This window comes from Sinohyriopsis cumingii, unplaced genomic scaffold (genome assembly GCF_028554795.1).
Source record: "Sinohyriopsis cumingii isolate HCF-2022 unplaced genomic scaffold, ASM2855479v2 utg000646l, whole genome shotgun sequence".
In the NCBI taxonomy this organism is placed as follows: domain Eukaryota; kingdom Metazoa; phylum Mollusca; class Bivalvia; order Unionida; family Unionidae; genus Sinohyriopsis; species Sinohyriopsis cumingii.
In genome coordinates, this window is record NW_028315921.1 from 1,020,430 (window position 1) to 1,036,818 (window position 16,389).

Sequence of the window (16,389 nt, forward strand, 5' to 3'; positions counted from 1 at the left end):
TAGAAATACGCCCTACCTATGCTTAGGACATAACAACTTTCACGATCCAATCAGTCAACGAAAAAACAAAATGTCTTTCTATGTAGTTGTGCCGAAAGTTTCAAATTTGTATGAGGTTACGTTGCCAAATAAAGAGTATAATCTAAAGTGGAATTGGCAGTGATAACTATGACTGTACTTCCTCATATTCTGACACTATTATTGTATAAATACGTCGCCTACCTGCACACGTTTCCGACGAAGAGATAGGTATCAAGATAAGAGAATACGGAGTGGAATTCCTATCTCCCATTCAGGATAGATACTACCCTAGAAATCGTGTGACAGACGTGACGCATTTTTGTTTTGGATATTTAATTTTGATTGTTTGTTATTTTTTAAATATTTATTATTTGTTATTTCATGTTTTATTTCGTATTCTAGAGAAATTATTTGTTACATTTTACAATACTTGCTGGTTTTACATCTTTTCTATTACTTAGGTTAAGAACATAGATTTGTAATATTATGTAAAATACAGTTTTCCAAAAGAGATAAAATCTTAGCCCTACAGTCGGAAGCATCAAACTGTAAGTGACCATTAGTTCGTTAAGTTATTGCATGATAATCAAGTAAAGGTGCGCTCTTTTTGTCTTGACCCGGGTCGCATGATGACAGATTGCACAGATTTCGTGTGCCACAAGTGTTGGAAACAGCGTCATGTTCCTAGGAAGTACAAAAGGCCAAGCTCTGACAATTGTGGAAATTTTCTTTATTTGTGTTCATGTGGGAAATATGACTTAAGAAATACAACTGCCTAAAGATGTTACATGCTAAATGATTAAATTGAAGAAATTAATTACCGAATTGCTGACGTTGCCACAAAGGAAGATAGATTGGGGATTCAAGTTGTAGAAGATGATGAACACGAGGTTGATGAAGTAATACAGGGTGCAGATGGTGAAGAAAGAGGTGATGAAACTGATCAAGAAAAAGCTTTTCACAGAGTCAACCATTCATACTGGTATCTCTTTTACGACAATTCGGGTTTGGTGACAGTTTTATTTAATGGATACAAATATTTTATATTGAAATTAGAAACAGTGTTAAATGCATTTAATGAAAGCCTTTTCAATTAAACATTCAGTCCTCCAAAGTTGCCCTATACTAACTATACTATATTTATTTGAAGCGGAACATTTAGGGCTCGCTATAATTATAAATTATTATGTCAATGTTGCTCTATTTCTATTGTCTAGCAGTACAAGTAAAGTCTTTCAACATGCCGATGGTACAACCATGACATTAGCAAAGAAAGAATCTATTAATCAATCATTTATTGTACTTGGTTTATATTGTAAAGGATCTGGTTCAAAAGGGAATAAAGAAAACAAACGGAACTTTTATTTAATTCATCAGGCAGTCTCTGTTGAATTCTGCAGACAGCTCCAATTTCAACATTGTGATCACGTTATCTTAATTTTGGGAACTAGTGCTGGAGCTCAGTTAGAATAACACTTTGTCTAAAATTAAAACTTATTATACAGAGGTGATACTAAATTGTATGACTTCTGTTCATGTATAGCACAAATGTTTTACTCGCTTTTAAGTAGCTTGATTGTCCGTAAACCAGCCGCTGTTTCCTTTTGGAGTAGGGTATTTTGTTTTGGAAACATTTACTCACTAGAAAAAATACATTTGCCACTCTAGTATCACCCTTAACGTTCAACTGGTATTATATATAGCATTACCGATAGAGAACAGCCTTATCAGAGAGAAGTTTTAATCGGAAAGAATGGTGTTAGATGCACACTGCATTTAACACTGTCTTTAATATCGGCTGAATAAAAATTTGACCAAATCCAAAATTTATGTGAATGAGACAAACTTTTGACTCTGTCAAAAACGTTGCTTTTATCAATTTTTAAGGTATATCCCTCGATGTTGTCCCTCTAGGTCATAGCAATGACATCTCCTACAGTGAATGCTGTATCAGCAATATCCCTTCAAATTATAGAGCATGTCTGAATTAGAGGCATAATTTTGGGTAATACCCATTTCAAACCATGAGCCATAACCCTCGTCAAAATAGTATCATCTACATTAAATAGTCTCATAGGTCGCCAATATTTCCAGCTTCTTTAGTCGCTCTTGGTGTTGTAAAAAATGATATTGTATCAAATCTCACTGTCCATGACGTAATTGATTCCTTGTTAACGATCTGAAGAAGAAAAAATCTCTAACAGGTTATCATATTCATAATTTAAAACGTTGTAAAATACAACTACTTTATCGATTTAACCAGACCAAAATATCTAATTTTAGACATTATATTTATAGCTGCATGTATTTTATCAACCCTTGTATGACCCTACTCAAATACGTATCATCAGCAGGTACGGATGAATTTACCAAGATTAAAACTGATTCTTTACAACTCTCATCAACTGTGTTCGATAATTACAAAATACAATAAAACTTATAAATGCATTTTAATATTTGATTTTCATTTGAAACAAGTGAGCCAAAGTCATCAATGGATTCATTAATAACATTTCGCTTTTGTTGATATTTTTCAGGATTTGGAAAGTATTTGCTATTTGCGTCACTTTCAATCACCAAACTGGATCAAAATCTCGGTATAACACCTCAAAACAATTTTATTTCTTAGTCACTTCATTGTTGTTCGAGTTCTTCCTATGTATTGATATCAAATGAATCTTTAGCGGTAAATTTTACAGAAAATAGAATCATTTTGTCTTGACATCTATACAATTCTTGGAAACTTTCTTTCTTTCTCTTCGTACTGTATAGGAGCGAGAATTCTTACTTTTATATTTTGCATTATCCACTAAGTGAGTTGTTCACTAAAATATTTTACTCTTTCCCTCAATAATAATAGATTTCACTCTACATACCTATTCATCATTACAAACATTATCTAATTTAAGTAAGTGCCTAATTTCTTCGTTGCATGTAGTTATTTTAGGATCGATCTCATAATGATGTACATGCATGACAAAATATTTTGCAATTTGGAGGAATTTAAGATATAGTCCATCCTGCACTTCCATAGTTCGCCTAGTACCATTCTCTCTTGATCTCCAATGATCGTAAATATTGCTATCAAACAGTAATTATGAAGCTCTCGAATAGCAATATCATCGATATGTATGTGTTTCTTATGCCGATCAATTGCAGCTATTGTAACCACCTACCAAGGTAGTGCTATAACTCGTATTGGTCTCCACAATTGTTACACACGGTATTAGTGGATCAGATACTGTTTTATGTGCAACGTGCACTCCATAAAGTCGGCATTTGGATATAACTTCTAGAAACCTAAGATCGTTGTGTTCACCGAAAAGTCGTCTGACTACAAACGAAACAAGTGAAAATGGTTCTTGGATTTTGAGAGTGCTCCAGAAACAGCAGTTATGTAGACATTTTGGTGTTAACGTGTCTAAGTATAGCAGATTATATACAAAACTTAAAGAGGTTAAAGATAAACTTGCAAGTACGTTATTGGTTTTATTAATATTGGAGTACACAGGTATGGAATTAGTCGGCTCACAGATTATATTTTACATGAAACTACTGCGATTCCATGAACGTTGTATTATTGTGAAACTTAATTTAACCCTAGCCCTCAGAATATAAGTGAACTGGAGAGAGTCCATTGCTTGTGCGCTATACATCTGGAAGGTATTACGTTCACATGTTCATACTTGATGTACCTGTGTACCTTTTAGAAGAAGAAATAAGTAGAAATTAGAAAGAATATGAAGAGGAATATATATACCCCGGTCAACATAGACACCAATCTGATAAAATCAGATCTCCGCTGTCCTACGTGAAGATCTGACGATGACCACTGAAGAATGACATTCAGGTGACCATTAAATTAGCCAATGGAAATACAACTTTCAAAAAATCTGAAAGTGAATCAAATCGTTCGATACACATTCATGCTTTTCACCCACGGTGCTCTTTCTCAAAACGCAAAGATATTAGACCTCATCTGACTGGTTGATAAAATTAGCAATTATGGTAATAGCATAGGTACCAGAATATGCCTTCTAAGCGATGGCTGTCAGATCTTCATTTGGTAACAGCGGAGATCTGATTTTAATCAGTTTGGTACACAGGTACTTAAAGTATGAACAGGTGAAAGGACAGCTACATAAACGAACATTTTCCCCGTCATTTCTTCTACACTTCTGATAACATCAGTTTATTTGATCTTCATAACATTAACCGCAATTGTAGATTGTTGTCCAAGACTATCCGAGTATACAAACGTACAGTCTCCTGTTACTTAAAATTTGACCATCGTTTTAATGGGTATTACACACACTTCTAGTAAACAGACACATACGCGTGTGCTTTGGTGCCGTTTTGGAATTTTGGAAACACCTCACCCCTTACCCTCCCAAACCTTAGCTTGATCCCTTTTGCCTTGCTCGCAACCTTAAATGTTTCTGCTAATCGGCCGATTCGCGGCATTGATATTTGGCTACACTTCCCGCATGCATGTTAGCACTACTGGGACTTTATTTCAATGCCAAGAAATGTTGTTGTTTTTTTTTTTCTCCTGTGGGAGATAAAATGTTCCACACGCACAAAAAGTACAACTCGATTATAAATATGCAGCCAGAACAGGTCAATACACAAACCTGTCACAAACATGCACAAAACGTCAGTCCATTCAAGACACAAACCACCAAAAAAAATCATGGAGACATCATTAGGCGTGTTTTCTTTCTGACGTGACGATATCACATTACAATATTGATGAATACGGTTTGTAGTCATAACTAAAAGTTCTACACATCAGATAAAATGTATATCGACGAAGATGGGATTCGAACCCACGCGGGGAGACCCCAATGGATTAGCAGTCCATCGCCTTAACCACTCGGCCACCTCGTCCGGTGTATTTTGATGAGTACACTATTTATGTAGGGAGTGATCTATAGCTACCTGGCCTAAACCACACACAACTTTTGTCTGATATTCACGATTCAATATATGTCTTTTTCAGACAGAAAAAAATTCTAACCGTCGAACCATCCTAGCTCTAACTGATGTGCACATAAAGAACCTAGTGCATGATATTCTTTCAAAGAAGAAATATATATCTTCAGGTAAATTAAAACAATTCTCCTGGCTGGGAGAAAACTCAACATTACCCACCTACCCACCCAATAAACAGAAACAAATACATGGTCGGTCCCTTAGTGAGCAAGCATGTTCATATCAATGGATTGTTAGGCAAGGGAAAAAACTCGTACGAACATTCGTTGTATTCATCACTTCGGTAAGTATTACATCAGATAAGTGAATATCAGTTCCATTTTTTTTTAAAGTTATAAAAATCAATGTTTTCTAACAGCAGAGCCGAGTGGCCGAGTGGTCTAAAGCGCTCTCCGTCACGGATCACTGCCATCTCACCTCTGTCTGCGTGGGTTCGAGTCTCGGGCTCGGCCAATGTGGACATGTGAGAAAGCTTGCCGGTAGCTTCTCGTGGGTCGGTGGTTCTTTCCGGGGTTTTCCCGGGTTCTTCCTCCACCATTAATACTGGCCGCCATGTATAGCCTATCTTGTGCTGAAAAATGGCGTTAAACCCTATAACAACAACAATAACAACTAACAGCAGAGTGGCGCAGTGGAAGCGTGCTGGGCCCATAACCCAGAGGTCCGTGGATCGAAACCACGCTCTGCTAATCACTTTTATTTGGTTTTTGTTTTTTGTTTTTAATTTTAAATTCATAACATCAAATTATCATTTATCTTCAGGCACAAAAATATAAATAAAAGGCACATTCAGTAAATATGTATCTGATTTCATATATAAAATGTGGGTCAATGTAATTTACTTTTCACGCTTCAATGACGGCTTTTTTGGTGCGAATTTGGACCTTCTACACCGTTCTAGCAATAATAAAATGTCAAATGTACATGCAGCTAAAGTGAAATATAACAAAAGGTCAAGGTAACATTACTTTCACCCTTAAGCCATGTATTTTGTTGAGATCCTATATAGAAGTTGATACATGCATGTAAAATATTAAGTTCTTTTCTTTGGCACTGTATCAATTATTGTAGAGAATTTAAAGGTACAGAAAACAATTTGTCAAGGACATGATACAAGCAAAAGAAAAACAATGTGGCATGTAATGATATAGCATTGGAACGTTCGACAGTGATCAGGTGGACAAGCCTCCCCGTGTTTCCCACCCCACCGCCGGCATCACCCTTCCCCACCCCAAGACAAAAATGAGTGTTTGTCTCCCTGGCCCTCACTAGCTGCTAAATCCCACAGTCAGCTTGCGGTCTTCTTTGCGCTCCCTGTGAAAAATACATACTGAACCACCCCTGCGATCCCACCCAAAAGTGCCGAAAAGTTTTGACCTCTGACATGACATTGCCATATTAAAAATGGAATTTATTTTGTTTCAATTTTTCGTTAATCCGTACAATATGTGCTCTTAAAAGGCAAATTTACACATTTCCAGTGATTACATGTTTCCAAACTTGATATCCTGCTCCGGAAGGAAACGGAGGCTGGTTCTCGAAAATTAAACTTTAGATGAGCCTGTAAAATAATTGTGGTGTATATGAATAGAGGTCATACAATTTGCTATCAATTTTGGGATACATAGTATTTCTTCAATTGGTCACGGTGGGGTTTGATTCTTTTGTGTCATTCTAAAGGTATACTTTCTATTATACAATTGTAAGTTTTCTGTATTTTTCGCTTTGATCTCAGGATTTGATTCACAAACAACGTCCTAAACACAAACAATTCCTGCCTTTATAAGTTATGTGAACATGAATATTTTCCAACCACATGAATTATCAGAATTTAAAATGAGAGGTTGTTCAAATACAGCCAGAAACATCGATATTCATGTTGACATTATATCAAATGTGTTCCCATGCACAAAAACATTTGTCTGTGAAACATATGGAGGACATTTAAGTGCTGCTTATTTAAGGACATGAAAAATAAGTCCCTTTCAACTTCATATTTAGAACAGTAGATAAACAGTTATCAAGGGTATAATAATAATAATAATAATAATAATAATAATAATAATAAATTAAGAAGAATGGCACATTTGGTTGTGAAAGTCCCATCTGATATATGCTCCTTAGTAAAACGCAATCCTCCTTTCGGATTCGCCATTTATTCAATTGTTGCAGGAGGGGGTCAATCGTTTTTCTTTTGTCGAACCAAGGGAGGCAACTAATGGAACTAGAACGTTCATTATAAACAATTGATTAGGTAGTCAACTAATGCAGCTAAGAGGTTAGTGTTGTTGTTTCCATAAAATGTTTTACCGGGGTGTACTAGACTTTATGACTGCCTTAAATCCCAAACACGCCCATATATCATTGTCATAAATAAGATGTATCAATTATTTTCTACTACTCGATATCGGATTATTTTAAACAAGGAAATGTGTCTTTCTCAATGAAACAATATGTGACTTTGCATAATCCGATCGAGAGCTATCTGCAATGTGTTGTTCGATTCAAGCTACCCTGTCTATAATTACGGCAAATTGGACATTCAGTTATTTGTGAGACGCATTGACATCGAAAGACAAACTGACTGAAGAGAGTTTTGGAGTATGAATCTCTGGTCACAAGAAATCTACGTCAGCGCGGAATGAATAGATGTGATCATGTGACTAGCTTTAGAAATACGCCCTACCTATGCTTAGGACATAACAACTTTCACGATCCAATCAGTCAACGAAAAAACAAAATGTCTTTCTATGTAGTTGTGCCGAAAGTTTCAAATTTGTATGAGGTTACGTTGCCAAATAAAGAGTATAATCTAAAGTGGAATTGGCAGTGATAACTATGACTGTACTTCCTCATATTCTGACACTATTATTGTATAAATACGTCGCCTACCTGCACACGTTTCCGACGAAGAGATAGGTATCAAGATAAGAGAATACGGAGTGGAATTCCTATCTCCCATTCAGGATAGATACTACCCTAGAAATCGTGTGACAGACGTGACGCATTTTTGTTTTGGATATTTAATTTTGATTGTTTGTTATTTTTTAAATATTTATTATTTGTTATTTCATGTTTTATTTCGTATTCTAGAGAAATTATTTGTTACATTTTACAATACTTGCTGGTTTTACATCTTTTCTATTACTTAGGTTAAGAACATAGATTTGTAATATTATGTAAAATACAGTTTTCCAAAAGAGATAAAATCTTAGCCCTACAGTCGGAAGCATCAAACTGTAAGTGACCATTAGTTCGTTAAGTTATTGCATGATAATCAAGTAAAGGTGCGCTCTTTTTGTCTTGACCCGGGTCGCATGATGACAGATTGCACAGATTTCGTGTGCCACAAGTGTTGGAAACAGCGTCATGTTCCTAGGAAGTACAAAAGGCCAAGCTCTGACAATTGTGGAAATTTTCTTTATTTGTGTTCATGTGGGAAATATGACTTAAGAAATACAACTGCCTAAAGATGTTACATGCTAAATGATTAAATTGAAGAAATTAATTACCGAATTGCTGACGTTGCCACAAAGGAAGATAGATTGGGGATTCAAGTTGTAGAAGATGATGAACACGAGGTTGATGAAGTAATACAGGGTGCAGATGGTGAAGAAAGAGGTGATGAAACTGATCAAGAAAAAGCTTTTCACAGAGTCAACCATTCATACTGGTATCTCTTTTACGACAATTCGGGTTTGGTGACAGTTTTATTTAATGGATACAAATATTTTATATTGAAATTAGAAACAGTGTTAAATGCATTTAATGAAAGCCTTTTCAATTAAACATTCAGTCCTCCAAAGTTGCCCTATACTAACTATACTATATTTATTTGAAGCGGAACATTTAGGGCTCGCTATAATTATAAATTATTATGTCAATGTTGCTCTATTTCTATTGTCTAGCAGTACAAGTAAAGTCTTTCAACATGCCGATGGTACAACCATGACATTAGCAAAGAAAGAATCTATTAATCAATCATTTATTGTACTTGGTTTATATTGTAAAGGATCTGGTTCAAAAGGGAATAAAGAAAACAAACGGAACTTTTATTTAATTCATCAGGCAGTCTCTGTTGAATTCTGCAGACAGCTCCAATTTCAACATTGTGATCACGTTATCTTAATTTTGGGAACTAGTGCTGGAGCTCAGTTAGAATAACACTTTGTCTAAAATTAAAACTTATTACACAGAGGTGATACTAAATTGTATGACTTCTGTTCATGTATAGCACAAATGTTTTACTCGCTTTTAAGTAGCTTGATTGTCCGTAAACCAGCCGCTGTTTCCTTTTGGAGTAGGGTATTTTGTTTTGGAAACATTTACTCACTAGAAAAAATACATTTGCCACTCTAGTATCACCCTTAACGTTCAACTGGTATTATATATAGCATTACCGATAGAGAACAGCCTTATCAGAGAGAAGTTTTAATCGGAAAGAATGGTGTTAGATGCACACTGCATTTAACACTGTCTTTAATATCGGCTGAATAAAAATTTGACCAAATCCAAAATTTATGTGAATGAGACAAACTTTTGACTCTGTCAAAAACGTTGCTTTTATCAATTTTTAAGGTATATCCCTCGATGTTGTCCCTCTAGGTCATAGCAATGACATCTCCTACAGTGAATGCTGTATCAGCAATATCCCTTCAAATTATAGAGCATGTCTGAATTAGAGGCATAATTTTGGGTAATACCCATTTCAAACCATGAGCCATAACCCTCGTCAAAATAGTATCATCTACATTAAATAGTCTCATAGGTCGCCAATATTTCCAGCTTCTTTAGTCGCTCTTGGTGTTGTAAAAAATGATATTGTATCAAATCTCACTGTCCATGACGTAATTGATTCCTTGTTAACGATCTGAAGAAGAAAAAATCTCTAACAGGTTATCATATTCATAATTTAAAACGTTGTAAAATACAACTACTTTATCGATTTAACCAGACCAAAATATCTAATTTTAGACATTATATTTATAGCTGCATGTATTTTATCAACCCTTGTATGACCCTACTCAAATACGTATCATCAGCAGGTACGGATGAATTTACCAAGATTAAAACTGATTCTTTACAACTCTCATCAACTGTGTTCGATAATTACAAAATACAATAAAACTTATAAATGCATTTTAATATTTGATTTTCATTTGAAACAAGTGAGCCAAAGTCATCAATGGATTCATTAATAACATTTCGCTTTTGTTGATATTTTTCAGGATTTGGAAAGTATTTGCTATTTGCGTCACTTTCAATCACCAAACTGGATCAAAATCTCGGTATAACACCTCAAAACAATTTTATTTCTTAGTCACTTCATTGTTGTTCGAGTTCTTCCTATGTATTGATATCAAATGAATCTTTAGCGGTAAATTTTACAGAAAATAGAATCATTTTGTCTTGACATCTATACAATTCTTGGAAACTTTCTTTCTTTCTCTTCGTACTGTATAGGAGCGAGAATTCTTACTTTTATATTTTGCATTATCCACTAAGTGAGTTGTGCACTAAAATATTTTACTCTTTCCCTCAATAATAATAGATTTCACTCTACATACCTATTCATCATTACAAACGTTATCTAATTTAAGTAAGTGCCTAATTTCTTCGTTGCATGTAGTTATTTTAGGATCGATCTCATAATGATGTACATGCATGACAAAATATTTTGCAATTTGGAGGAATTTAAGATATAGTCCATCCTGCACTTCCATAGTTCGCCTAGTACCATTCTCTCTTGATCTCCAATGATCGTAAATATTGCTATCAAACAGTAATTATGAAGCTCTCGAATAGCAATATCATCGATATGTATGTGTTTCTTATGCCGATCAATTGCAGCTATTGTAACCACCTACCAAGGTAGTGCTATAACTCGTATTGGTCTCCACAATTGTTACACACGGTATTAGTGGATCAGATACTGTTTTATGTGCAACGTGCACTCCATAAAGTCGGCATTTGGATATAACTTCTAGAAACCTAAGATCGTTGTGTTCACCGAAAAGTCGTCTGACTACAAACGAAACAAGTGAAAATGGTTCTTGGATTTTGAGAGTGCTCCAGAAACAGCAGTTATGTAGACATTTTGGTGTTAACGTGTCTAAGTATAGCAGATTATATACAGAACTTAAAGAGGTTAAAGATAAACTTGCAAGTACGTTATTGGTTTTATTAATATTGGAGTACACAGGTATGGAATTAGTCGGCTCACAGATTATATTTTACATGAAACTACTGCGATTCCATGAACGTTGTATTATTGTGAAACTTAATTTAACCCTAGCCCTCAGAATATAAGTGAACTGGAGAGAGTCCATTGCTTGTGCGCTATACATCTGGAAGGTATTACGTTCACATGTTCATACTTGATGTACCTGTGTACCTTTTAGAAGAAGAAATAAGTAGAAATTAGAAAGAATATGAAGAGGAATATATATACCCCGGTCAACATAGACACCAATCTGATAAAATCAGATCTCCGCTGTCCTACGTGAAGATCTGACGATGACCACTGAAGAATGACATTCAGGTGACCATTAAATTAGCCAATGGAAATACAACTTTCAAAAAATCTGAAAGTGAATCAAATCGTTCGATACACATTCATGCTTTTCACCCACGGTGCTCTTTCTCAAAACGCAAAGATATTAGACCTCATCTGACTGGTTGATAAAATTAGCAATTATGGTAATAGCATAGGTACCAGAATATGCCTTCTAAGCGATGGCTGTCAGATCTTCATTTGGTAACAGCGGAGATCTGATTTTAATCAGTTTGGTACACAGGTACTTAAAGTATGAACAGGTGAAAGGACAGCTACATAAACGAACATTTTCCCCGTCATTTCTTCTACACTTCTGATAACATCAGTTTATTTGATCTTCATAACATTAACCGCAATTTTAGATTGTTGTCCAAGACTATCCGAGTATACAAACGTACAGTCTCCTGTTACTTAAAATTTGACCATCGTTTTAATGGGTATTACACACACTTCTAGTAAACAGACACATACGCGTGTGCTTTGGTGCCGTTTTGGAATTTTGGAAACAACTCACCCCTTACCCTCCCAAACCTTAGCTTGATCCCTTTTGCCTTGCTCGCAACCTTAAATGTTTCTGCTAATCGGCCGATTCGCGGCATTGATATTTGGCTACACTTCCCGCATGCATGTTAGCACTACTGGGACTTTATTTCAATGCCAAGAAATGTTGTTGTTTTTTTTTTCTCCTGTGGGAGATAAAATGTTCCACACGCACAAAAGTACAACTCGATTATAAATATGCAGCCGGAACAGGTCAATACACAAACCTGTCACAAACATGCACAAAACGTCAGTCCATTCAAGACACAAACCACCAAAAAAAATCATGGAGACATCATTAGGCGTGTTTTCTTTCTGACGTGACGATATCACATTACAATATTGATGAATACGGTTTGTAGTCATAACTAAAAGTTCTACACATCAGATAAAATGTATATCGACGAAGATGGGATTCGAACCCACGCGGGGAGACCCCAATGGATTAGCAGTCCATCGCCTTAACCACTCGGCCACCTCGTCCGGTGTATTTTGATGAGTACACTATTTATGTAGGGAGTGATCTATAGCTACCTGGCCTAAACCACACACAACTTTTGTCTGATATTCACGATTCAATATATGTCTTTTTCAGACAGAAAAAAATTCTAACCGTCGAACCATCCTAGCTCTAACTGATGTGCACATAAAGAACCTAGTGCATGATATTCTTTCAAAGAAGAAATATATATCTTCAGGTAAATTAAAACAATTCTCCTGACTGGGAGAAAACTCAACATTACCCACCTACCCACCCAATAAACAGAAACAAATACATGGTCGGTCCCTTAGTGAGCAAGCATGTTCATATCAATGGATTGTTAGGCAAGGGAAAAAACTCGTACGAACATTCGTTGTATTCATCACTTCGGTAAGTATTACATCAGATAAGTGAATATCAGTTCCATTTTTTTTTAAAGTTATAAAAATCAATGTTTTCTAACAGCAGAGCAGAGTGGCCGAGTGGTCTAAGGCGCTCTCCGTCACGGATCACTGCCATCTCACCTCTGTCTGCGTGGGTTCGAGTCTCGGGCTCGGCCAATGTGGACATGTGAGAAAGCTTGCCGGTAGCTTCTCGTGGGTCGGTGGTTCTTTCCGGGGTTTTCCCGGGTTCTTCCTCCACCATTAATACTGGCCGCCATGTATAGCCTATCTTGTGCTGAAAAATGGCGTTAAACCCTATAACAACAACAATAACAACTAACAGCAGAGTGGCGCAGTGGAAGCGTGCTGGGCCCATAACCCAGAGGTCCGTGGATCGAAACCACGCTCTGCTAATCACTTTTATTTGGTTTTTGTTTTTTGTTTTTAATTTTAAATTCATAACATCAAATTATCATTTATCTTCAGGCACAAAAATATAAATAAAAGACACATTCAGTAAATATGTATCTGATTTCATATATAAAATGTGGGTCAATGTAATTTACTTTTCACGCTTCAATGACGGCTTTTTTGGTGCGAATTTGGACCTTCTACACCGTTCTAGCAATAATAAAATGTCAAATGTACATACAGCTAAAGTGAAATAGAACAAAAGGTCAAGGTAACATTACCTTCACCCTTAAGCCATGTATTTTGTTGAGATCCTATATAGAAGTTGATACATGCATGTAAAATATTAAGTTCTTTTCTTTGGCACTGTATCAATTATTGTAGAGAATTTAAAGGTACAGAAAACAATTTGTCAAGGACATGATACAAGCAAAAGAAAAACAATGTGGCATGTAATGATATAGCATTGGAACGTTCGACAGTGATCAGGTGGACAAGCCTCCCCGTGTTTCCCACCCCACCGCCGGCATCACCCTTCCCCACCCCCAGACAAAAATGAGTGTTTGTCTCCCTGGCCCTCACTAGCTGCTAAATCCCACAGTCAGCTTGCGGTCTTCTTTGCGCTCCCTGTGAAAAATACATACTGAACCACCCCTGCGATCCCACCCAAAAGTGCCGAAAAGTTTTGACCTCTGACATGACATTGCCATATTAAAAATGGAATTTATTTTGTTTCAATTTTTCGTTAATCCATACAATATGTGCTCTTAAAAGGCAAATTTACACATTTCCAGTGATTACATGTTTCCAAACTTGATATCCTTCTCCGGAAGGAAACGGAGGCTGGTTCTCGAAAATTAAACTTTAGATGAGCCTGTAAAATAATTGTGGTGTATATGAATAGAGGTCATACAATTTGCTATCAATTTTGGGATACATAGTATTTCTTCAATTGGTCACGGTGGGGTTTGATTCTTTTGTGTCATTCTAAAGGTATACTTTCTATTATACAATTGTAAGTTTTCTGTATTTTTCGCTTTGATCTCAGGATTTGATTCACAAACAACGTCCTAAACACAAACAATTCCTGCCTTTATAAGTTATGTGAACATGAATATTTTCCAACCACATGAATTATCAGAATTTAAAATGAGAGGTTGTTCAAATACAGCCAGAAACATCGATATTCATGTTGACATTATATCAAATTTGTTCCCATGCACAAAAACATTTGTCTGTGAAACATATGGAGGACGTTTAAGTGCTGCTTATTTAAGGACATGAAAAATAAGTCCCTTTCAACTTCATATTTAGAACAGTAGATAAACAGTTATCAAGGGTATAATAATAATAATAATAATAATAATAATAAATTAAGAAGAATGGCACATTTGGCTGTGAAAGTCCCATCTGATATATGCTCCTTAGTAAAACGCAATCCTCCTTTCGGATTCGCCATTTATTCAATTGTTGCAGGAGGGGGTCAATCGTTTTTCTTTTGTCGAATCAAGGGAGGCAACTAATGGAACTAGAACGTTCATTATAAACAATTGATTAGGTAGTCAACTAATGCAGCTAAGAGGTTAGTGTTGTTGTTTCCATAAAATGTTTTACCGGGGTGTACTAGACTTTATGACTGCCTTAAATCCCAAACACGCCCATATATCATTGTCATAAATAAGATGTATCAATTATTTTCTACTACTCGATATCGGATTATTTTAAACAAGGAAATGTATCTTTCTCAATGAAACAATATGTGACTTTGCATAATCCGATCGAGAGCTATCTGCAATGTGTTGTTCGATTCAAGCTACCCTGTCTATAATTACGGCAAATTGGATATTCAGTTGTTTGTGAGACGCATTGACATCGAAAGACAAACTGACTGAAGAGAGTTTTGGAGTATGAATCTCTGGTCACAAGAAATCTACGTCAGCGCGGAATGAATAGATGTGATCATGTGACTAGCTTTAGAAATACGCCCTACCTATGCTTGGGACATAACAACTGTCACGATCCAATCAATCAACGAAAAAACAAAATGTCTTTCTATGTAGTTGTGCCGAAAGTTTCAAATTTGTATGAGGTTACGTTGCGAAATAAAGAGTATAATCTAAAGTGGAATTGGCAGTGATAACTATGACTGTACTTCCTCATATTCTGACACTATTATTGTGTCAATACCTCTCTTACTTGCACACGTTTCCGACGAAGAGATCGGTATCAAGATAAGAGAATACGGAGTGGAATTCCTATCTCCCATTCAGGATAGATACTACCCTAGAAATCTTGTGACAGACGTGACGCATTTTTGTTTTGGATATTTAATTTTGATTGTTTGTTATTTTTTTAATATTTATTATTTGTTATTACATGTTTTATTTCGTATTCTAGAGAAAGTATTTGTTACATTTTACAATACTTGCTGGATTTACATCTTTTCTACTACTTAGGTTAAGAACATAGATTTGTAATATTATGTAAAATACAGTTTTCCAAAAGAGATAAAATCTTAGCCCTACAGTCGGAAGCATCAAACTGTAAGTGACCATTAGTTCGTTAAGTTATTGCATGATAATCAAGTAAAGGTGCGCTCTTTTTGTCTTGACCCGGGTCGCATGATGACAGATTGCACACATTTCGTGTGCCACAACTGTTGGAAACAGCGTCATGTTCCTAGGAAGTACAAAAGGCAAAGCTCTGACAATTGTGGAAATTTTCTTTATTTGTGTTCATGTGGGAAATATGACTTAAGAAATGCAACTGCCTAAAGATGTTACATGCTAAATGATTAAATTGAAGAAATTAATTACCGAATTGCTGACGTTGCCACAAAGGAAGATAGATTGGGGATTCAAGTTCTAGAAGATGATGAACACGAGGTTGATGAAGTAATACAGGGTGCAGATGGTGAAGAAAGAGGTGATGAAACTGATCACGAAAAAGCTTTTCACAGAGTCAACCATTCATACTGGTATCTCTTTTACGACAATTCGGGT

General features: G+C 35.8%; 4 non-coding genes across 4 annotated transcripts; 2 read left to right on the forward strand and 2 right to left on the reverse strand.

Moving 5' to 3' along the window:
• Positions 1–4,829: 4,829 nt before the first annotated feature.
• Trnas-gcu (transfer RNA serine (anticodon GCU)) lies at positions 4,830–4,911 on the reverse strand. The gene has a single exon. It is a non-coding gene; the product is annotated as a tRNA-Ser (tRNA).
• A 722-nt stretch (positions 4,912–5,633) lies between these two features.
• On the forward strand, positions 5,634–5,705 carry Trnam-cau (transfer RNA methionine (anticodon CAU)). The gene has a single exon. It is a non-coding gene; the product is annotated as a tRNA-Met (tRNA).
• A 6,808-nt stretch (positions 5,706–12,513) lies between these two features.
• Positions 12,514–12,595, reverse strand: Trnas-gcu (transfer RNA serine (anticodon GCU)). The gene has a single exon. It is a non-coding gene; the product is annotated as a tRNA-Ser (tRNA).
• A 722-nt stretch (positions 12,596–13,317) lies between these two features.
• On the forward strand, positions 13,318–13,389 carry Trnam-cau (transfer RNA methionine (anticodon CAU)). The gene has a single exon. It is a non-coding gene; the product is annotated as a tRNA-Met (tRNA).
• Positions 13,390–16,389: the final 3,000 nt, after the last annotated feature.